The sequence below is a fragment of the Balaenoptera physalus genome, assembly GCF_965194825.1.
Source record: "Balaenoptera physalus genome assembly, chromosome: 14".
NCBI lineage: Eukaryota > Metazoa > Chordata > Mammalia > Artiodactyla > Balaenopteridae > Balaenoptera > Balaenoptera physalus.
This window is the reverse complement of record NC_138893.1, coordinates 75340028-75364042: the sequence shown is the minus strand read 5'-3', so window position 1 is coordinate 75364042 and position 24015 is coordinate 75340028. Positions and strand designations below refer to the sequence as shown.

Below are 24015 nucleotides of genomic sequence, written 5' to 3'. Positions count from 1 at the left end.
TACCACACTGTGGTCCATTTCAGGTGCACTTGAGGGCAAGTTTTCTTCATACTTCATGTACAAATTCAGCTGGATGTGTTCTCCATATGACAAGCATTTCAGAGTATAATATTCAGTTCTTTGCTACCTCTTCATAATATTAATTAATCTGTTCCCTAGAGAGCCAAATGGAGTTGGTAATTATAGAAAAGAAAGTGATAAAGATCAACTACTTATTTTCCCAACAAACCTTCTCAGCTAGCTGATGATTAAATCTTTACTGGCATCATCATACCAATTTTGAAGGGATTATATATTAACAAAACATATGTTAGTAATTTCTATGAATTATTAACATTTTGTAATGAAATGGCAAATGCCTATATTTCACCTTTCATGTGTCAGGCAGTGTTCTAAGTGCCTTATATATAATAATTAATTAAATTCTCACAACAACTAAATAAATTTGACACTATCATTAGTCCCAGAAATATTTCTACAACCTACATATAATCTTGTCACATTTTGCTTACAACCCTGTCACGATACCCTACACCGTCAGCATAATGGACAAATCCCCCGTCTTGGTATATAACTTTGTCTGTGATCTGCCTCTGTTCTCCCTGCATTTCTCAGCTTTGGTTTCCCTCTCCAGCCACACCTGATTACCTGTCTGGTGTCCCACTGGCTCATGATCTTTCTTCCTTCTCTGACTTTGCTCATACCTTCTCCTTCACCTGGAAATAGCCTTTCTCCACTAGGCTGTTTCCTCTTCTTTAAGGCATGATTCAAGTTTTATCTCCCCAGGCTTACTTTTATGTCTGTCTTCTCTCCTCCCACAACCCTACCACTTATGCCCCCAATTGTTTTGTTTGTTTGTTTGTTTTATAAACTTATTTATTTATTTTTGGCTGCGCTGGGTCTTCGTTGCTGCGCGTGGGCTTTCTCTAGTTGCAGCGAGTGGGGGCTACTCTTTGTTGTGGTGTGCAGGCTTCTCACTACAGTGGTTTCTCTTGTTGCGGAGCACAGGCTCTAGGTGCACAGGCTTCGGTAGTTGTGGCACGTGGGCTCAGTAGTTGTGGCTTGCAGGCTCTAGAGCGCAGGCTCAGCAGTTTTGGCACACGGGCTTAGCTGCTCCACGGCATGTGGGGCCTTCCCAGACCGGGGCTCGAACCCGTGTCCACTGCATTGGCAGGCGGATTCTTAACCACTGCGCCACCAGGGAAGTCCCCCAGTTGTAGTCTTTGATTATTCATCTGTCTCCTCCACTACATCATAAATTCCTCAGAGGCCAGAGATGTCTTTCAACTCTGTGTCACCAGAGATTAGAACAGGGTCAGGGGTCCTGAGTCTTCACTGAAGAAATGAATAAAACGATATGTATGTGTGTGTGTATATATATATATATATATATATATATATATATATATACACACACACACATATATATGTCTCTTTCCCCCATCTTAAGCTGGTTCTCATGAGTTGTAAATAGCTTAGAAAGATTGTACTTTCAGCAGTTAGGTCCAGTGGAGACACAGCATAACTCTAGGGTCAGCTATATCTGGCTGAAACTGTAATTCCTGCAATTCAATATTTTAATGGTTTGGACTAGAGCGAGACAGGTTTTCATTTGTTTGTTTCTTGGTTTGGGTTTTTTTTTGCCCCCCCCCCAAATAGGCCTTATCCAGGTATTTTCTGACATTTAAAGCAGCATGATAACAGCTTCTAAGTAACACGTAACATCCAAGACTTAAAGTTTTCAATCATTACAGAGCAGGTATGGGCTCTTTCCTCTTTTGTCCCTCCAGGCCAAGAGCCTAGATGCTAAGCCCATCTTTGTTGGTTAAGGTTGGAATGTGTGGGCATTGGCTTAAGTTTAATTAAAGAAAAAAAATACGTTTAAACATTTCACAAAGACTAAAATTGCAAACTGTGGTTTCCTAACCCATATCAGGAACAGTCTAACCTAGAGTGAGGTGAGAATGGTGAGGGAGAAGCAAAGAGGGGAGAGGTGGGAGGGACCACCTCTTCTCTCCCTCCTCCACACCTCACTTCCTCCTGGGCTGCCATCCCGATACTTGAAAATAGAGACAGCAGATGTCAGCACGCATAGTCACAAAGCATGGGGACTTCCACATCTTAGTTACTGGGCCCAGAAAACTTTGCACAGTGCAGACTGGCTCAGCATGCGACCACTCACACAAATCAATTCTTTCTCTAGTTGAGTCAAAGAGCAAAATACGTGTGAACAACAGGACAAATTAATAAGAACAAGACTTTATGTACATATAGTTGGGAAAAGAAAGATAAGAGCCCATTGAGGCAAATGGGAAAGGGGAAGCTAGAGGCAGCAGTGAGTATCCTGCCAGCTCTGGCCCAGAACTTGAGTCTGCCAGGCTAACAGTCAAAACCAAGAATGGCTTGGTTGATGATACATACAGAGCTCTTTTCTATTCTACACAATGGAATGTCAAGTCCAGTGTGTTGACATCTGGCCGGCCTCATCTGCCCCACTCCCTCTAACACACATATATCCTGTACACACACATATCCTAAGACATTGGGTCTCAGCTTACTTTAGGAAGATAAAGGGCAGGTTAAGTTTGCTTGACATAGCCAAAAGGTATTAAGACCCTGCCCAGCAGAGCAAGGTCCATTCGTGGGGGCCCATGGTGACCTGCCATTTTTAAAGGAAACCTCTCCTGCTTAGTTAACAAGATCCTAGATATTGCACTAGAAGAAAATGAATGGGTTGGAGGCCTAAAACATGTCTCCAGTGAAGCCCTGGGCAAGGGATAAAGGTAGCTTGAAAGCAAGACTCTGCTTGCTGTGCGCATACCAGAGACATAATTGCTCTGACCAAAGGTAGTGGCAAAAGTGCTTCCAAACACAGGTATTTTCTCAGTGGCACTGGCTTCTCCAAAGTCAAAGGAGGGTACTCTGGATGGGTGGATTTCTGGTGTTCTGACAAAGTGAGACTAGAAGTGTCTCCCTAAAACTGCAGGGCATTTTCCCCTCTGACTGAAGCAGATGCGCTCTGGTTATAGCTCTCCCTGTATTCTGAATACACACGTGAATGGTGGTGTCTCCAGGCACAGATATGATACTGGCCCTTCCTATTGCACCACCTGTGATCTGGACACGTGGGTCTCAAATGCTCTTACGGAAGAAGGCAGGAGCACAGTGGCCTCCAATCAGAGGTATGATGCTACCAATTCCCACTGCACCATGAATACTCTGGACAGGTGAGCCTCAGGTACTATGAATGAAGATGGGACCAGAAGCATCTCCAAGCACAGGTATGGTGCTCTCCCCTCTTATTGCACCACCTGTGTTCTGGACAGGTAGGCCCAGGTGCTCTGACTGTAGGCAAGGAGAGTATTGACTCCAAGCACAGGTATGGTGGCAGGCCCTTGAATTCATCAGATGTGCAGTGGCCAGGAAGTCCCCAGGTGTTCTGACAAAAGGCAGGAAGAGAAGTATCTCCAAATACCAATATGGTGTTCGCTCCTCTGATAACAGATGTGTTCTGACCAGAAGGGCCACAGGTGATCTTGTGACCACAAGGAGGAACAGAACTGTCTCCTAGAACATGTTTCTCTTCAGTGGTACTGTCTCCTCTGAGAGTAGCAGGTGTTCTCTGGATGGTCATGGGGAGATGAGGGGAGAACCCAAAGTGCTCTGACCATAGGCAGGAAGGAAAGTCTCTCCTGAGACAGATTTGCTTTGCATAGAGATGGCCTCTCCAACTGCAACCAGTGCAGACCCTGATGCTCAGATCAAGCCTTTCCCAACACGAGCAGTGGTACAGGGTGTCCCTCTCAGTTCTGGATCAAGCTAAGTGCTCCAGACATGGACCTGGGACCCAAGGCAGCCACACTGATCCCAAAGCTGCTGCCACTCATAGGGGCTATAGGTCCCATAAAAGTAGATGTGTGTATAGTGGTGTTGGCTAAAGGTTACCTTCTGCCCCCAGTGCTGGGTATTTTGATGGCAGCTCCAAAACTAAAAGTAGTGGCTGCACCAATGAGGAAAACACTTGGGGTGTCACAAAAGGCCAGCTGGGTACTAACAGGGATGCCAAAAGTGTAACATAGGGAGGTCAAGAAAATGACAGAACTGTGCTGCTAGTGGGTGGCTGGGCTGCAAGAGAGGTTAAGTCTGGAGTTTGTGCTGAGGCTGCAGAAATTCCAAAAGGGAAAGAGCTGTCACAGTTGGTGGCTTCAGGCTGAGGCCCATCAGGACACCTAAACATGAGCTGAGTGGTTTCTCTTGGGTCAAAGAAAAGGTTGAAATTTGCATTTAGGTCGCTGACTGCGCAGGCAGCTGGTGAAGACTAGTGCTGAAGCGGCACGGCCACTGGGCAGCATGTTCTCAGAACAAGCAAGTGCCATGGAAAATGGAAAGAAGTTCTCACTGGAAGCAAGGGAAGACCCCTGGGAGATGACAGCCAAGGAATGGAGTGTGGTATCCATATCCATATTTCATCAGAGCCAAAGGCAAGCTTGGATGCAAAGGTGTTGGCTACTGGAGTGCAGGCAGCTGGGGAAGCAGTGATGGAGAAGCCAGTACATACAGAGGCACTGAGGAGAGGAGCTCCTGGCTACTGCCCATCAGGGGCACCCAAAGTGGGCCAGCAGGGAGGTTGAAAGTTGGGGTGGACTGCTGACCACAAATGCAGGTAGGCTGGGGATATCTGCTCCACAGTGCAACAGGCCTGGACAAATGGGAGGGAGCTCACCTCCGAGCCAACGGAGATCCAAAGATGAAAGCCTGGGATGGCAAAGTGGTGTCCAGGTCGGCTGTACCAAAGTCCAAAGCAGGAGGGCTGGACGAGTCAGATGTGCTGGCTGAGAAGGTACAAGTGACTGGGAAAGCAGAGATGAGCTTGACGGGAAAGACAGGGTGCTGGTGGGAGGCTGGAGGAGGGGTCTAGAAGACCAAGGGAGGAGAATCCACACACATAGGCACAGGTGACCCCCATTCTGCAGAAGGAAGGCCTGAAGAAGAGGGCTGAGGCGGTAGGAGGTGAGGGGAGGTCAGAAGTAGAAGACACGGTGGCTATGCTGAGGGGATGGGATGCAAAGGGCCACTCGGTACTCATTTCTAAGGAGAATCCCAAATTAGGGAAGGCCCTGAAGAGAGAAAGAGATTCCACAGGAAAAGCAATAGAAGGGGAGTTAGGAATTGTGCACCTCATTTCACAATCAATATCTGGTGTGAGGGAAGGTACCAAAGCAGACAGGATTGGGTGCCGGGCAGGCAGTTGAGCCAAGTCAGTGACAGGTAATGTTGCTGCAGCCAGAATCTGCAAAGGAAGTGGGTGAGGGCAGGAAGTCTGCAGCCCCCGGTGCAGGCAGGGAGAAAGAAAAGACAGGCTGAGTGGCCCTGCAGTCTGAAGGGGCTTTAGTTTGATTGTCTCGGACCCTGTGGTTCCACTGGTGCTCAGCTTTCTTCTCCAAGCCTAGGTCTCCGCCAATGAGTATACAAAGAAGCTTTGGGGGGGGGGGGGAAGGGAGAGGAGTATAGGTCACCTTGATCTCACAAAGTGGCACCACCGGCAGCAGCAGCAGCCGAGGCAGCACCAGTGACAATGAAATTTTCCATTTCTAGGACCTTCAACTGGAAGATGCAGGTGGAGGATTCCTGCTGGACAGAGTCCCTGGCAACTCTTCTCCCTGTGTCCTCTTCCCTGGCATCAGTGAGGCCAGAGAACTGGGCCAATGGCTTGGCCTTTATTCAGCACTTCCTGTCCACCTCTTGGGCAGCAGGGAGCCAGATGCAACTAGCCAGAAAGTCCTGCTGCCCCTGGATTGTTCCTGCAAACACACAGGACACCTCTGGCAGGGCTGTAATGAGATGGTGATGGCAGGGGATCTTGGGGGAGGAGTTACTAGACATCTGGGATTTATTACTCAAGCTGTTTCTTCTGGGAGCTTGGAACTGAGGTTTCCCTTCAGAGGCCTAGTGCTCTCCAGGAGCTTGGGTGCAGCTGGTACCTACTCATTGCTATGGGGGACCACTTGTCTGACGGTCCTCTTCTTTTGCTATTCCTTTCTAGCAATTTCCTAGAGGCCTAGGCTCAGTCTACTTTTGTCAGGACTTGGGTGGGGGGACATGACTGGATAGCTTGGGCTTCATAGAGGGGTTTGGCAGCTCACAAGAGAGAAGGAGTCCATCTGTGGTCTGAAAGAGGTCTCTTCCCCATTCCTGAGTGGCTGGTCATCTTGCAATTGTCAGCAAATAACACCAACTTTTTTGAATAGTCCAGCCATGACACCTCAGCTGGACTCACCAGCGCTTTGAACTTCCAGCTCCAGCAGGTGTGTGGCACCAGGTGGGCTCCGCGCGGCATGGGGAATCTTCGTGATCGCTGATGCCTGAGCGGGCAGAGCTGGTACCCGCCGGGCACAGGGTCTGCAGGTTCCTTGGAGTCAGGCTGTGTGTGGTATCTTTGGTCCTCTGTGTCTGCATCAGCCGGCCCTTTCCACCAGGGGTCATGGGAGGGCAGACGGCTCAAAGCCAGGGCTCTGGAGCAACTCAGAACCCACGGAGGGACCCAAGGGACTGGGCTCTTGCAAGAGCTGAGTAGGAGAGACAGTAGCTGGAGGGGGAAGTAGGAGGCGCCAGGATGGCTGCCTCATGGCAAATGCTAAGGTGAGAGGGGAGATCAAGCAGCACAGGTCATGAGATCTCTCAGCCTCTTTCCTTCCAAGGCCACCTCAGATGACACTGGTCCTCCTTTTAGGATGATGGAAATGGTTATATCTTAATTACCTTGGTGGGTACAAGAATGTATACATTTGTCAAAACTCACCAAACTGTGTACTTCAAGTAAGTGCCTTTACTTCATGTAAATTTTACCCTAAAAAGGTTGATTTGAAAAACACTTGATGCCAGGGCATACACAATATCATTTTAAAGGTGTTGTTTTATAGGCAGATATTGCTACACGGATGAAATGGACAAAAACCATGGCAAAGAAGGTGAAAGTCTGTTCATAACTGTTACAAGAATTTACAATACATTTTGGAAAATCTAATCAGAGAAGATAACGTTAACGCGGTGGTATGGCAGGCAATAGGAAGGCAGGCATTGCGTGTGTGGTGGGGGTAGGGGAAGGCAAGCAAGCGTGGGAAGAAGTAAAGCAAAACATCAAGCAGGCTGATGCAGAAAAGGTTTGGTGAACATATGCACAAAAGCAGCTCGCACTTCTTATAGTGTCTATTCCAACATCCACTGATGAGGAGACCATGGACTATGGGTACCCAACTGCTGGGACACATGCCTAGACTGTGGGACCCTAACTCAAGCTTCTTCAGTCAGATCTTCTCTCTCTGGATCAAGTCAGTCAGCACAGTGAGAGAATAGCTTGGCTCTTAGAACGCTATTATGGGTGGGGCTGTCCTGACTCCCCTCACCTAACAAATCCCTGACACCAGTTTACCTAGGTACCCCTCTCCCTCTACCAATCCTCATAGGTTAGGGCTCCAGACACTGCATCCTCCAGATTGACAATCTGCTAAAGCAAAACCAAAATCAATATTCTCCAGAAGATTTTTAAAGGACCCAGGATCTCATAGCATATTATTCAAAATGTCCAGAACATAATCCAAAATTACTCACCACAAAAAGAACAAGCAAAACCTAACACTCAGCAGATGCAAACTCTGAAATTACACAAATGCTACAATGTCAGACAAAGTCTTTAAAGAAGCTACCATAACCATGTTGCAAGATGTAAGGACAACCACTCTTGGATAGAATGGAAAGGTAGAACTTCTCAACAAAGAAAGAGTAGCTATAAAAAAGAGCCAAAATTGAGAACCACAATATATAATACATTTAAAAATTCTGCATAGTGCCTCATTAGCAAAATGGAAATACCAGAAAAAAAGAGTCAGTGAACATGAAGCTAGATTAACAGAAATTTTCTAATCTAAACAACAAAGAAAAAAGGACAGGGAAAAAATTAAGGGAGGTTCAGAGACCTATAGGAAAATATCAAAAAGGCTAATATTCAAACCATCTGAGTGCCAGAATGAGAGGGAAAGAAGGCGCTTACATATAGGGAAAGATAGATAGTTAAAATGAACCTTGAAGTGTTGTATTAGAAATGGAAATATCAGTAAAAATTTAGAGTTTTATTATAGATGACTCATAAGTATCAAAATAGGTGTGTTTGTGTGTGTATATGTACATTTCCTGGTTCTGTCTTCTAGAAAGGACTTAGCAGCAAGGACAGCCTAGTAGTAATGAGCATAGCTAGCACTCAGTTCTTAGTTTCTAAATGCCATTCTGCAATACAAGGACTCAGTGGTCCTTAGAGAAATGGCTGATTTCAGACTGGGCTGGAAAAGTTCAGATGAATCTGAAATACTCTGTTGTACCAGAAAGTAAGGAAATGCTCATAGAACAGTTGGGTATGTCAACACAACACAGAAGCCTCCTTGAAGGTGCTCCCACTGGCCAAATCAAGGAAAAGTATTATCAAAATAAGAGTTACAGATTATTACTCATTGGATAAAATAAAAATCTAGGAGTCTGTGGAGATACAAGCAAATAAATGCAAACATTCTGTATTTTAAAAACACATTTAAAAATAAATACATAAATAAATTAGATGGAAGGAAAATCTATCTTTTCACTAGAATGTCAACTAATAAATATAGAAGGGAAGATGAAGTTAGTATATCACCATTTGATAACAATTATATAATTAATTGAGTGAAGCATGAATTATGAATAGATTCTAAAACTTACGGGTGAAAGTATGATGAGAATTAAAATATTTACATAGTTTCAAAGTTTATTAATTACAAATGGAAAAATAATAATCTTAAGTGAGAAATCTGGAAAACACACACATTAACCAAGTATCAAAGTTATTATCAGTAATGGGACAAGTGAACAGTATGTTCTCACTGGTGTGACACACTGAAAAATATACTTACTACATCACTGCTTTGATATTCCTGCCAAAAATGTATAATTTTAATCTAGTCGTGAAGAAATAACAAAATGAAAATGAAGGATGTGCCACAAAATACATGGCTTGAACTTATAAAAATGCCAACCTCATGAAAGTCAAGGAAAAACTAAGAAACTATTCTGGATTAAATGAATCTAAAGGGACATGACAACTAAATGCAATATGTGATCCTAGAGTGGCTCTAGGACCAGAAAAAAAAATTGCTTCATCTACACCCACCTTTGGCTATAAAGTACCTTATTAGGACAGTGGATGAGACTTGATCAAGGTCAATAGAGAATTATAATAATATCCACCAATGTGAATTTTGGAAACTTTAAATTACACTATGATTATGAAAGAGAATGATCTGGGTTTGTAAAGAAATACACACTGAAGTATTCAAGGAAAAGGAGCATTGTACAAACAATGTGTTATCAAATACAAAGTAGAAGATGTAATGGAGAAAAATAAACTACTTACAATTGCAACAAACTCTGAGATGTGAAGGAATAAATGTGTATGTATTATAAAATATCATAGAAATAAATAGGTAGATTTACTGTTTTCATGGATAGGAAGAATCAGTATCCTAAAAATTTCGATTCTTCCTAAGTAATCTCTAACACCAATAGAATTCAATGTATTTCAATGGTATTGTTTGTAGAGTTAGACAAACTCACTCTAAAATGAATTCATACCAATAAGGAAAAAGTAAACATAATCTAAAAAAGAATGGGACATGACTGGATCTTCCTTCATAATCATTAGTACGGTAGTTAAGATAGTGGGGTATTAACACAACAAACAAAAAATAGATTGCATTAGGGCTGCCATAACAAAATACTATAGACTAGGTGACTTACACAACAGATTCATTTTCTCACAGGTCTGCAGGTTAGAAGTCCCAGATCAAGGTACCAGATGATTCAGTTCCTGGTGAGTGCTCTCTTCCTGGCTTGAAAATGGCCACCTACTTAATGCATACTCAGGTGGCCTTTCCTCTGCAGCACTTGTGGAGAAAAAAAGAGAGCGTGTGAGCTCCGGTGTCTCTTCCTCTTCACATAAGGGCACCAGTTGTATTGGATTAGTGGCTCAACATTATGATCTCACTTAACTTTTATTTCTTCCCTATCTCCATGTAGAGTAATACAGGGATCCCCTCACCTTGATAGTCAATCAAATTCCTCTTCCTCCACCATTAATATCAAACCAAGTTCCCCTCCCCTCCTACCCTTGATCCCTAACCAAGTTCTTCTTAGTCATTTTTCTTTCTCTTTCGTCATGCTGTCCCCTGGCTACAAATCTCTACTTGTCCGTATTGTATTTGGAGAATAAGCAATAGCTTATTCCCTATTTTATTCAATAAAATCTGTCTTGCTGTTTTTAACAAAGGTCAAATAACTTTCAGATTTAAACGGAAACTTGAATCTTAGGGGAAATGGACTATTAAAGAACAAAAAGAGGAGGTAGACAGACAACTGATTTTACACATTCACACTGTGACTAATGATGATGATAAAAATGAAATTAAAACCTTATTTTATACCAAAGGTTAAAATGTCTGTTATTTTATACTATAAATTAAAAATAAATTTCAAATGAAATAAAAACACAAAAATAGAAACTTCAATATTTTAAATTCAGTATTAATTAAAACTTAGTTGAATAAAGCACAAGTTTCCGTATTAGGAACCTTGAGAGGCTACAATACCTTAGAGAATGTAAAGCCTTGGATTAACCATTAGCCTTTGCTTGAGAAGATAAGAAGATCAGTGATTATTTACATACCAGTTACCATGAAATATATTGTAACATATTACCATAAAATTTAGTTTCTGCCTAAGCCTGTTTCTTAAAAGAGGCAAAGCACTTTCCTAACATCATAAGTTTCTTTTTAAAAAGCCAAGGACTGTTGACTTCTGACTTTGCAATTACGGATATTTAATATAAGAAACTATGTGTCAGAATGTTTGTTACTGAAAAATGTGTTTGTCCGCATGGAATTATAAATTATTTTCCATGGGAGCTTACTCTTACATATTTTGTGATGCTAAGTCTGCTGATTATACAATCACTTATCTTGATAAGAATATCTCAATAATATTAAAAAAATACTGTGGGTGCTTGTAAAATTAGAAAACTATGTAAAATCATTTCTTTTAAAAATCATTTAAATTCTAAAAGATTAACACCAAAGCACAATGCAGAAACTTGATTTTCCATGACAAAAGATAAAAACACCTTATGAAACTCTTAGAAGAATGTGTAGGAGAATATTTTTGCATCCTACAAGAAACAAAAGATAAACACACACACACACAACTATGAAGGAAAACACTGATAAAACAAACAAAAAAAAACTTCTGTATGACAAAGGCATCATAAACAACAAAGAAAAATATATTTGGAGAAGGTATTTACAGCATATATAACAGTATCAAGAACATACAAAGAACTCTCAAATTTCAATTTTAAAAGGCAATCATCATATAGACTTTTTAAAATATCACTTGAATAAGTTGGGCATATGACATGAAAAGCAATTCACAAAGGAAGAAACCAAATTACCAAAAACCACGAGAGAAAATCTCACTCGTGATGAGAAGAAAGCCAATTAGTTTTTAAAAAGTTACTTTTTTATCATCCTCAGAGTAGAAAATTGTCTGGCATACCTAAAGTTGGCTAGGATTTTAAACGAAAAGGAAGTCTGCCTTCCTACTAGTGGAAATATCCAAGTATGGAGAATATTTGGTCTAGTACATTTAAAAACTTGACTGTGTTTTCATGACAACCCCTCAATCCTATGTTTGGTAAGTACTTTAGAGAAATCTTGCACACAAACAATAGCAGACATGTCAAGGATGTTTTTGTAACAGGGTACAATAAAAAAATTGATAGCATTTAAACGTCCATCAATAAAATAAACTGTGGAATATTCATGTGTTGAATTACCATACAGCACTTAAGATGAACAGACTTGAATTATATATAGCAACATGGAAAGAACTTCAAAACCTAATGTAAAGAAAGAAATTCAAGTTGCATAAAGAATAATAATTTCTATAAAATTTTAAAATAGAAGTACAGAACTTTATATATTAGCTCTTCCCGAATATAACATAAAAGTATACAGTATATATGCTGATTAATATTAAGCATCAACTTGGCTAGATAATGGTACCCAACCAGATACATGTACCTATATATACATAGACAGAGGGAGAAGAAGAGAGGGGGCAGGGTTAAGAAACAGAACCCTGATTCATACTGTAATATTCAAGTCTCAAAACATTCACAGGAAATATGTGAAACCAACTTCAGGTGGGTGATGTGCTTCTAAGGAGGGGGAGAGGCAAATTATTTGGGGTCAATAACAAAAACTGGCTTTATCTATAATGTTTTATTAAAATGTATTATTATATATAATTTTATATAAGTGTACATATTCATATCTCAAGCAAAAAAATGGCAAAATGCTAACATTAATTCTAGGAAGTAGGAACATGAACATGATTTCCATCATTCTACTTTTCTGTACCTTCAAGAACAAAGTAAACAAGCACTGTATGAGAGAGCAGTTTTACATTCATCATTAAAATGGTGCTGTTTTGTATGGAGTTCTGATTGAATATTGCCTCAGTGAAATGTCCCTCATGCTTCCCTGCAACTGCGCTTTGATTTCATTTCATTCAGCAACATTCAGCCTCCTATGCAGTCACTAATACAGAGGGAAACATGCCCTGGATTGAAAAAGAAAAAGGTTTTGATACCTAAAATTAAGACATCCAACTGCAAATTAATAACTTAACTCTGGTTTATTCACTAGCTTTAGTTTCTTCCATCCTGATCTGCCTTCTTCACAGTCCAGCTGCTAGGGTACCACAGGTCTCCGTGGGAGTTATGAAGAGACCATCAGGTGGGACCTCAGCATTTCCTTCCTAATGTAGACAGCGATCATAGCAACTCACAGATTTAACATGCACAGAGTTTTGAGCACTCACAGAGTTGCTCTAAGGGTGGGGTCACTGTGCTCACTCTCAGAGGGAAAACTCTTCTCTCCTAAGCAGCTAAACTTGTGTCCCAGATCACAGAATGTCACCTGGTCTGGGTCCATCTTCTAATATGGTCACTGAAACCTCAGCCTCAGCCTAGTCAGGAGTCCTTCTCTCTGATAAAGACTAAGCCTCTTTCCAGCAGGTAAATTTTGTCACCTAATGGTGGCCAAAGTATTTTTATTAGGCTCCAGGTTTGACCAACGACAGGCAATAAACAATTTCAATTCTCTGCAGTATGGCAGATGCAGAGCTGTGCATTTTACTTTCTTTGGGATTTAAATCCCTATGAGACAGGCCATCTCCATTTTAGGAGGAGGTGATTGCAGCACAAAGGCTAAATGGTTTGTCCATAGACACATTACTATTATTGATCAGATCCCTGATTTAAACTCAGAGCTGTCTACTTCCAGGGGTTAGGGGGGGAGGGGATTGATCAAGATGGTGGAGCAAGAGGACATGGAGCTAACCTCTCCCCATGAACACATCAAAAATACATCTATATGTGGAACAATTCTCGCTGAAAACTAACTAGGAACTGGCAGAAGGACTCCTGTACGACCAAGGCTGTAAGAAAGATCCACACATAACTGGGTAGGGAGAGAAGAAACTCGATTGAGTTGGGACCTGTGCTGCTGGGAGTGTACTCAGGAAAAGGGACAATGCACCCGTAGACACCTACCCTGGGGAGTGAGCAATGAGAGCCACAGATTGGGTGCCCTGGTCCTGGCGTCCTACATCGGGGAAGATGAGCCCCCTTGGTTGGTTGGAGGAGAGTTGTTACTAACAGGAGGGCTGTGGTAAGCTTGGACTCTGCTCATGAGGAGTGCAGAAATGTCCCCAAAGAAGGGTATAGAGGGCAGAGAGAGGACTGCTCTAACGGCTTCTGGGTTTTCCGTGACTGCCTCGCATGTGCCTAACCCCAAGTTGAGTGAATGCTCCAGCCCTGCTCACTCCAAGTCACAGCGTTGTACTGGATCTGGGCAGCCACCGCGGGGGAGAAGACTTGGCCATGGGCCTCAGAGATGACACGGTCCCAGGGCAAAGCCTGGGTGGAGTGGGGTGGTGGCAGCCATTGTTCATGCTTATTTAAGCAGCACATCAGAAGAATCCTAGAGCAATGAAGGCAGACACTGCACCACAGCTCATGCCCCGGTACACACCAAGGGTCCACATGAGCCCCACCTAGCCCGTCAGTGTGGCTCCACAACAGGGCATGGGGGGGCAGAGGCTGGGGAGAACGATCGCTGTGTGGGACAAAGGGGACTTGCACTGCAGGCTGCGTCTGAGCAGAGCAAGGGAAACAATCACGGGCATCTTCACAGGCAGCACATCAGAGACAGCTTGGACCTCTGTCTGCAGCTGATAAGAGCCAAGAGCCTGCATGGGCCTGCCTCGCTTCAGCACTCCCTCCATATGGGGCAAGTACCTCAGTACTGGGAGAGGGGAAAACACACACTTAAAGGAAACAGAGCAAGCTCATGCCCAACCCTCAAGGCTTCTGCTCCAACAACTTGGGATCCGACCTTGTCCCTGATACCGTAGTGACAGCCACTGAGAAGAGGGAAAGTATTGCCTCACACCCACCTCCAGCACTAGCCGTTCCATCTCCAACCCCACCCCCTACCAAGGTGATAGCAGCCAGCACACTCTGAGGAAAGATGTGACTTGCTTCCATGTCAAATCCAGCTCTCCAAAGACACTGGGCACTTGCAGTCTGTACAGGGATGTTCCCACATAAGAATATCCCTTCAAGACAGCAATAGGTAGCTGTTTCACCTAAATTCATACTGCCAGAGACAGTTAAGCAAAATGAAAAGGCAGAGGAACTGCTCTCAATTGAAAGAGCAAGAGCAAAATCCTGAAAAAATAATGAAACGGAAATTTACCAGACAAAGAATTCAAAGCACTGGTGATAAAAATGTTAACAGAATTAGGGAATAGGATAGATGAACACAGTGAAAATTATAACAAGGAACTAGAAAATATAAAAAAGACTCAATTAGAAATAAAGAATTTAATAACTGAAATTTAAAAAACACACTAGAAGGAATGAATAGCACACTAAGTGATACAGAAGCACACGTAGTGATCTGGAAAACTGAATGATGGAAATCACCCAGTTAGAACAGCAAAAAGAAAAATGAATTTTAAAAAATTAAAACAGTTTAAGAGATGTCTGAAATAATACTGAACATACCAATGTTAGCACTATAGGGGTCTCAGAAGGAGAAGAGAGAGAGAGAAGGTGATCAAAAATGTATTTGAGGATATTATGGCTAAAAACTTCCTAAAACTGAAGAAGGAAACAGATATTCAGGTACAGGAAGCTTAGAGGGTCTCAAACAAAGTGAACCCAAAGAGACCCACACCAAGACATATCATAATTAAAATGGCAAAAGTTAAAGAGAATTCTAAAGACAGCAAGAGAAAAAGAAAGAGTAATATACAAGGGATTCTTCATAATGCTATTGGCTGTTTTCTCTGCAGAAAATTTGCAGGCCAGAAGGGAGTGGCATGATATATTCAAAGTGCTGAAAGGGAAAAACCTGCAAATTAGGATACTTGACCCAGCAAGATTATAATTTAGAATTGAAGGAGAGCTATAGAAGTTCTCAGATAAGCAAAAACTAAAAGAGTCCATCAATACTAAACCAACCCTAATAGAAATGTTAAAAGGCCTCCCCTAAGAGGAAAATAAGTAAGAATTTATAGGAAAAGGAAAATCCCACTAGGAAAAGCAAATATATAGTAAGCCCTGAGGATCAAATGTTTAAATAGCCAGTACAAATATTAAAAGATTAAAAAATTATAAAAAAAACAACTATAACTACAATAAACAGATAAGGGATAAATATGAAGGCATAAAATATGACGTCAAAAAATGTGTGAGAGGGGAGTGAAAATGTAGATCTTTAAGAATGTGTTTGAACTTCAATGACTACCAGTTTAAAATAAGTAGACATAGTACTAGGTCAAATTATATGAACCCCATAGTAACGACAAATCAAAAACCTATAATAGATACACAGAAACTAAAAAGAAAGGAACATAAGCATACTACTAAAAAAGATAATCAAACCACAAAGGATGAAACAAAAAGGAGAAATGGACAGAGATAAACTACAAAAACAACTGGAAAACAAGTAATAAAATGTCAGTAAGTACATACCTATCAATAATTACTTTAAATGTCAACAGACTAAATGCTCCAAACAAAAGACATAGGGTAGCTGATTGGATATAAAAAGTAAGACCCATCCATATGTTGCTTACAAGAGACTCACCTCAGAGCTAAAGACACACACAGGCTGAAAGTGAGGGGATGGAAAAAGATATTTCATGCAAACGGAAATGACAAGAAAGTGGGGGTAATAATACTCATACCAGGCAAAACAGACTTTAAAACATAGGTTAGGGGCTTCCCTGGTGGCGCAGTGGTTGAGAGTCTGCCTGCCAGTGCAGAGGACATGGGTTCGAGCCCTGGTCTGGGAAGATCCCACATGCCGTGGAGCAACTGGGCCCATGAGCCACAATTACTGAGCCTGCGCGTCTGGAGCCTGTGCTCCGCAACAAGAGAGGCCGCGATGGTGAGAGGCCCGCACACCGCGATGAGGAGTGGTCCCTGCTTGCCGCAACTGGAGAAAGCCCTCGCACAGAAACGAAGACTCAACACAGTCATAAATAAATAAATAAATAAATAAAAAAGAACGTGAATTTCTAAAAAAAAAAAAAAGAAAAGTTCTGTAAAATTAAAAAAAAAAAAAAATAGGTTAAAACAAAAGACAAAGAAGGGCATTAAATAATGATAAGGGGATCAATACAAGAAGAAGATATTACACTCATTAACATATATGCACCCAATACAGGAGCACCTAAATATATAAAACAACTACTAACAGACAAAAAGGAAGAAACTGACAATAATGCAATAATATTAGGGGACTTTAACACCTCATTTATATCAATGGACAGACAATCCAGTTAGAAAATCAGTAAGGCAACAGTGGGCTTAAATAACACAAAAGACCAGTTGGGCTTTATAAATATCTACAGGACATTACATCCAAAACCAGCAGAATAAACATAAACATTCTTTTCAATTGCACATGGAACATTCTTCAGGATAGATCACATGCTAGGCCGCAAAATAAGTCTCAACGAACCTAAGAGGACTGAAATTATATCAAATTATATTTATCAATTCTATTAATATGTATGCATTTCTATATGTCAATATTTATAAAATTATGAAATCTTTCAAGCATGAACAAAACTTTCATTTTGTTCATAAATAAAAAGATTTTTGTTTTACTGAAGAAAATTTTAGATCAATGATATGTCTTAGAATTAAACAATGATGGGGAATAAAAGCTGTCTAATTCCAAAGCCTGTGTTTTCTCTACCAACCTGCTAAGATCCATGTACGACTAAAAGACAAGTATATGTCTGTAACCTTGCTACTCAAAGTATCATCTAAGGACCAGCAATATTGACATCACCTGGAAGGTTGTCAGAAATGCAGACTCTCCAAACCCAAAGTGACTGAATCAGAATCAGTATTTTAAAAAGAATCCCCACCCAAGTGATTTTTATGCACACTTAAGTTGAAAGAGCACTCACCAATGACATATGCCAGATTTGTAGACCAGGTGACCAAATGGATGGTGACTGGGTATACTGGGTGACCACCACTGAAATAGGGCAAAAAGGTGCAAGAGTGCCTTAGGAGATGGGGGAAGAGCAGCGAGCTTTGAATATTTGGAATTTGTATGAAAGACATTCAAGTAGAGGCATTCAGAGGATAACTGGATATAGCAGTGTGGAGATCAGAAAGAGTGTCAGGCTGGAGAGGTGGGTTTGGTAGTCATCATGTAGTGTGGGATGCAAGGCCATGAATGTGAGTCAGGCTGAAGAGGAAGGATATATAGAAAGAAAAGAGCCAAGGACAAAAGTAGCTCAGATGCTATTATGTGAAAGTTTGCAATTCCTCTAAACGATTTGTCTCCAAGGTTTAGAACTAGAATCCTTGTGTTGAAGCATCTTGTTAAAAGTTAAAATTTTTCAATATGAGGAAGAGGCCTCTAATAGAGTTCTTCTGTGAATGAATGGGCTTCCTGAAGCAGTAAAGGGGAGGCTTCATTGTGTCTCATCCAGTGCACACATGCTTGTCAGGGGTGCTTCAGAAATAATTTAAATACTGAGGTTCTGGAACTATTCCAACCCTGAGACACCGTCACCAAGGCTAAATGATTATGTTAATGGTAAGTGTCCCAGTGTGTTCAAATTCTAGCATGCTTAACTATAGTTGCAATAAAAAACCATCAAGTTTTGATGTTAAAAAAAATATGTATATGTAGAATAAAAATAGCTGCCTCAAGTTTTGGATATCACATGGATTTGATTTGTTAAAGTCCTTGAAAATTGCTGTTGTAATTTTCCTAACACTGTCATAATGCAGACTTGAGTTGTGTTAGGGAAACGTTAAAGCAAAGGATGGTAAATTGGAACTCTCAGAAAACTCTATGATCCCTTTTCTCTAACCTCCCCAATCTATAATCTTTTCCCCTGTTCTGTTGCTAAAATTTTCCTTCTAAGATAAGATCTGAACATGCCGGGCCCTGGGTGGGATGCTGGAGAAGGGATTACTTTTGAGGAAATCCTGTTGCCTTCAGTATAGAACCCAACTCCTTGGATTTAATAAATGCTCTTTCACAGACTGACTCGGACCCATTCCTAGGCATCCACTGTTGGAACTTTTCTTTCTAAAATGACCTTCACTTTATTCCTCGCCTGGAAGACTCATCTTTCAAGATCCAATTTAAGTATTCTCTTCTCACTAATGCTTTCCCACGTTTTCCAAGTAGATTTAATAATTTCACAGCAACCACACATACTTTTTTTTTTAAACGGGAGCCAACGCAATTTTTATCTGGTTCTCGAAGGAGAAAAAGTGGAGGTTAGGTAGGGGGCGCCAACAGGGCTACTGTTGGAACTCCGGAGGCCCAAGTAGCTTACACTGATCTAAGACAAGGCCGCCCGATGGGGAGCCGGCAGCTTAGAAAGACAGAAATTTTGAGACCTAGGGTCCACCCAGGTGTGAAGAAGGCTTCTCCCTCAGGACTAGCAGCAGCTGTTTGGGAGGAGAGCCCGGGGCCGAGACTCATACCTCGCTTGACTCAGGGCTCCAGCTGCTGGCAGCAGCGGCGGGGTGGGGGGAGCGGCCTGGCCACAGGATTCTCCTTTGGAGCCTCACCAGCGGCGGCAGATTTGACTCTGGAAGCAGACAAGGTTGCCCGGACAGCCAGGGGCCCCAGTGCCTTGTGTTTCTTGTTCTTGCCGCCCACGTTGCAGCCGTGGCACAAGATTCCTCTGGGTCCAGGTACTGGAACCACTCCCGCCTGGCCTCCAAGAGCTCTTCACATCCCCTGGGTCCCACCACCGTCTTGCGTCCTCCATCTGGGCTTCTGTGCAGACCTCTCTAATAGGGCAATCAGGACACTTTTCCATAGTGATGCTTGTCAGCCGTCTTCCCCGTGGCACTGAGTTTAGGAGCAGATTCCGTTCTTTTCATCTTGTGTCCCCAGCCTGTAGACTGGCTCTGGTAGTTCCTAGGGCTTCATATGTGTATCAAAGCTATGCCACTCTGACAAGCGTGTACATGTGTCTGCCAAACCATGTGCGTGCATTTGTATGCACCTACACACACCCTCATGCACAAATCCCAAATCTGCCCCTCCTTCTTTTTTCTTTACTTTTTCCTTTCTTTTCTCTATTTTTTTTTTTTTTTTTTGAGTGCAAAATTGTAGTTGCAATCTGGGCTTTGACTTAGTAAGTGGGCCCTTATGAATAAGTATAAACAAACTAAACAGAATAAAAATCTGTTTTCCAACCTTGAAGATATTATGGTAAGTTGTTCTAGAAGACATGTAAAAGAGACCCATTGTTTGTCTTGACCTCTGTCTCACTGGATGGCACATATTTTCTCCATTGTCTTTGTTTCCTGCGTCACCACCTGGCTTATATGTTGACCAGGGATACAGAGGCACAAAACTAGTAGCCAAAGCTTATAACGGAAGGCTAACCAGCAACTGAATGTGCCCCTTTCCTTATCTGTTCATGAGTCACAGTGGGAGTTGGGGGTCAGTTGCCTCTTATGCACAGCAGGACCAATGTCTAATTTAGGTGAAATATTTTACCCCTACATTCCAGTCTTTCTGTAATATAAATAGATATATAACTACTATCTAATTTCTATTTTTGAAATTAAATATTCTACCATAAAAAAAATTCTGGTCATTTATAAATAGTTATTACCTTGTTTCTAAACACTTGCTACAGAGGTCTATCAACAAATCCTCCCCTGTGCTCTTCACCTGCTTTCTGTTCCTTCAAGAGTCTAAGTTCCTGCATTGCTTTAGCATGTTTCATACGGAACATTGAACAGAAGAACTCCTGAGGAATAGTATATCTTTTTTTTACTCAATTTGCATCATTATGATTCCTGCAAGTTGAGTTTCCTGAGCAATAAATAGACTCTGAGATAGAGATTAAAGTTCAGGAAGTTCACTAAGAAATGTTCTTGGGATTGACACCTATGGGAGCAAAGGAAACCAACTGGAAGAAGAGAGAAGCTGAGCAGTGGCGAAGTCTCAGTCAAGATCTCAGCTTACTCCCTGAAGAGTTCTAAAGTTGGTCTGGTGTTTCAGAGTTGTAAAGAGTTAAGACAAAGGGCTCAGATCCTTAAACCTCCATGCAGATCAGTTATTCGATGTGGGATGCCATAAGAAGAAGGCATAACCTTGGGCAGTCAACTCTCCTCATCCAAGGCAATTCCTGAAAAGCGATGATGCTGAGCGCTGTCTGCCAGCTGCTGTCTTCCCTATAGCTGGGGAAATAGGTCCTTCAGTCTTGTGGGGTATATGGGTAGAACATCATAATGTCAGCTGCAATGACATTATTTATAGAGCTCAGCTCTTCTGAGGGTACAGTTGACCCTTAAACACACAGGTTTGAACTGTGTGGGTCCATTTATACGTGGATTTTTTTTCATTAAGTAGCTGCTACATGATCTGAGGTTGGTTGAATTCAAGGATGCTGACGGAGATCGACTGTAAAGTTATAAGCGGATTTTTCACTGTGTGGAAGGTAAGCATCCCTAACCCTGGCACTGTTCAAGGTGCAACTGTACTTAGGAGATGGAGTGGGGGAGAAGTAAGCTCTGAAAGTTTAAAAAATTCAAGAACAGTTACAGATTCAATTATTTTATTTTTACTTTTGTTTAAAAACAAGGAATGATGAGTGGAGTAGGTAAGAGAGGTCAGTGGGTTATTTCTGGACTAACAGTTCATGTTGAGGGCAGCAAAATAAAATCCTGAGATAGAGATTTGAAACTCGACTCCTAGTTAATAAATAGGTGGTTCTAGGAAGTCAGTTAATCCCTTGTACTTTCAGTGTCCCCATCTATAAGTGACAGTCTCCCACATCATGGCTGTGAAGATTGTGAGAGAGCCTATGTATAAGCCATCATTATGCGAAGGAAGATGGCATAGTAAAAATGATCTTATATAGGTAATCCTGGGAGTCACTCTATTAGACTGAATTCTCTAGTGAAATATAACCAATAGTATATATATATATTATATAATATATATATAATATATATATTATATAATATATATATATTATTTTATTATTATTATAGGGAGAGAGAGAGAGAGATATCATAAGATGTTGGCTCATGAAATTATAGAGGCTGAGAAGTCCCAAGATCTACAGTCAGCAAGCTGGAGAGCCATGGGAGCTGATGATGTAGCTCCAGGCTGTGTCCTAACACCTGGGAACCAGTAGAGCCAATGGTACAAGTTCCAGTCTGAAAGCCAGCAGGCTCAAAACCCAAGAAAGTACGATGTTTCAATTCAAAGGCAGGAAAAGATCAGTGTCCAAGCTGAAAACAGGCAGAAGGAATTCCTTCTTCTCAGCCTTTTTGTTCTATTCAGGCCCATCCAAATTAGGGAGGAAAATCCACTTTACTCGTTTCTCTGATTTAAATGTTTATTTCTTGCAGGAGCACCCTCATAAACACATCCAGAGTAATGCTTGACCAAATGTCTAGGCACCCCATCACCCAGTCAAGTTGACACATACAATTTACCATCACACACTGATTACTCCAAATTCAAGCATTGTATCACAACCCTTCAGGAGTTCACATTATAGCAGAAATTCAGGAATGTGTATCTAATTGATCTAATCTCCATGATCTGCTGTCACTGAGCCCTGAATTCACCTGGCAACCACCCATCTCTGTTCAAATCACCATATTCTTGGGTACTGTTGTATAAGACAAATCCTTACTCCATCATTATCCTTTTGGTCTACTTGCCCAACATCCTGCTAGTGTGGTTATCATTAGTTTCTAGTCCCATGGGCTTTTGGAGAGGAAAGACTTCTTCAAACCCTAAGGGTAAATAAGAGGACAAACAGAGGTCCTCAAGTTAGAGCATTAAACATAAAACCAGATCTTTTGCCCATTAAGAATTAACTACTTGCTAATCTTTCTCCTTATCTCAGTGAACTAAGGGGGTATGTGTCTTTCTTCTCCCTAGTCAATAAAAAGAAAAGCCCTGCCATTATTTTAGCATCTCTAGGGATCAGTCTCCCAGGGGCCTTCCCACCATACAAACAGGAGGGGCTCAATGATTGTTGGGTACTTTCCCAGTTTGATTGAGAGTAACAGTTCATCTCTTAAAGACCTTGGGCTTTTGGCTTCATAGACTCTAAATTGTGTTACACAATTCATTTGGAGAGGGTCATTGCCCAATAATGCTGATCTATTTTTTTTTTACACTCGGCAAATGGGTTATTTGATTTTCTCCTCTTCCCAATTAGCATCAATGGTAGTTCCTAACAGTGTGATTTGAGCTTGAAGGTTAAACATGGCATGCCTGTCTGTTGTTCAAATCAATGCTGCTCTGACATTGTTATTCCTCACCTAAACTTCCATTGATGATTTGATTTAAACCAGCTGTTTTTGCTAATTCAGTAATTAGTTACTTGGCAAAGCACTAATCGTATTGGGAGATGAAAAAAAAAAAAACCCTCAGATTTACATACGTAATGAAATTGCAGCATGAATAGTTTGCTCTAAAGAATGATAATATTTAGTATGAAACTCAAATTTAGAAAAATAAAAAATAAAAAATACTAAATGCTCTAGCACCTAAGATCCGTACGGTTGTATTTCTCCATTTTGTGAATACCAAATATGTGCCTTACATTGTTCCAAATGCTTTACATACATTACTGTAATCCCATAGTGACCCTAAAAGGTAGGTACTATCAGCTCCACTTTACGGATGAGAAAATAAAGCCCAGGGATACACAGTACTTTTACCAATGTCATGTGGCCACAAAATGAAAGAAAATGTAGGCAAACTAAGTTCTGTCTAACCCCAAATTCTATGTTCTTTAAATTCTTTTCCATGACTCTTAGATATTTTCTCCCACTCCCAATGGGTAAACTTCTATGAGAGTCATACTTATCCTAGTTCAAGAAAGCTGAATGTTTTGTCCTGATTGCTCATGTGAATGGCTGGGATATTGTGTCCAATGGCTCAAGGTGAGAGGGAGCTGGGTAGAGGACTAGGTCTCCATTTAAAGATCCAAAATTTTCTGTGTATTCAGTCATGTGTTAGAAATTATATAACAATGTTGACATTTCTGCTGTTAATAGTCTGTGTACGCTAGTTTATACTACAGGTCTAGAAATGTCAATTCCACATGCAGTAACCTAACTGTTGGCATGGATGTGTATTCTTTTGACCTCAGGCCTAGTGGCATTCTCTACATTTTTATCCCAAGAAAAATCTCTGAACATGAGAAAAAAATATGACTTTTCTTTCTATTGTCCTGTGCCAGGTTTGGAAATAAACAGCTAAATGATGACTAGACCTATAATATTCTTATATAGAAAATCACTTAAAAATAAATAGATCGATCCAACAA

General features: G+C 41.3%; 1 long non-coding RNA gene across 1 annotated transcript; it reads left to right on the top strand.

Annotated features, from left to right (window-relative positions):
• The first annotated feature begins 14184 nt into the window (after positions 1-14184).
• LOC309642534 lies at positions 14185-20568 on the top strand. Its single transcript, XR_014253247.1, has 2 exons — positions 14185-16421; positions 16781-20568. It is a non-coding gene; the product is annotated as an uncharacterized lncRNA (long non-coding RNA).
• Positions 20569-24015: the final 3447 nt, after the last annotated feature.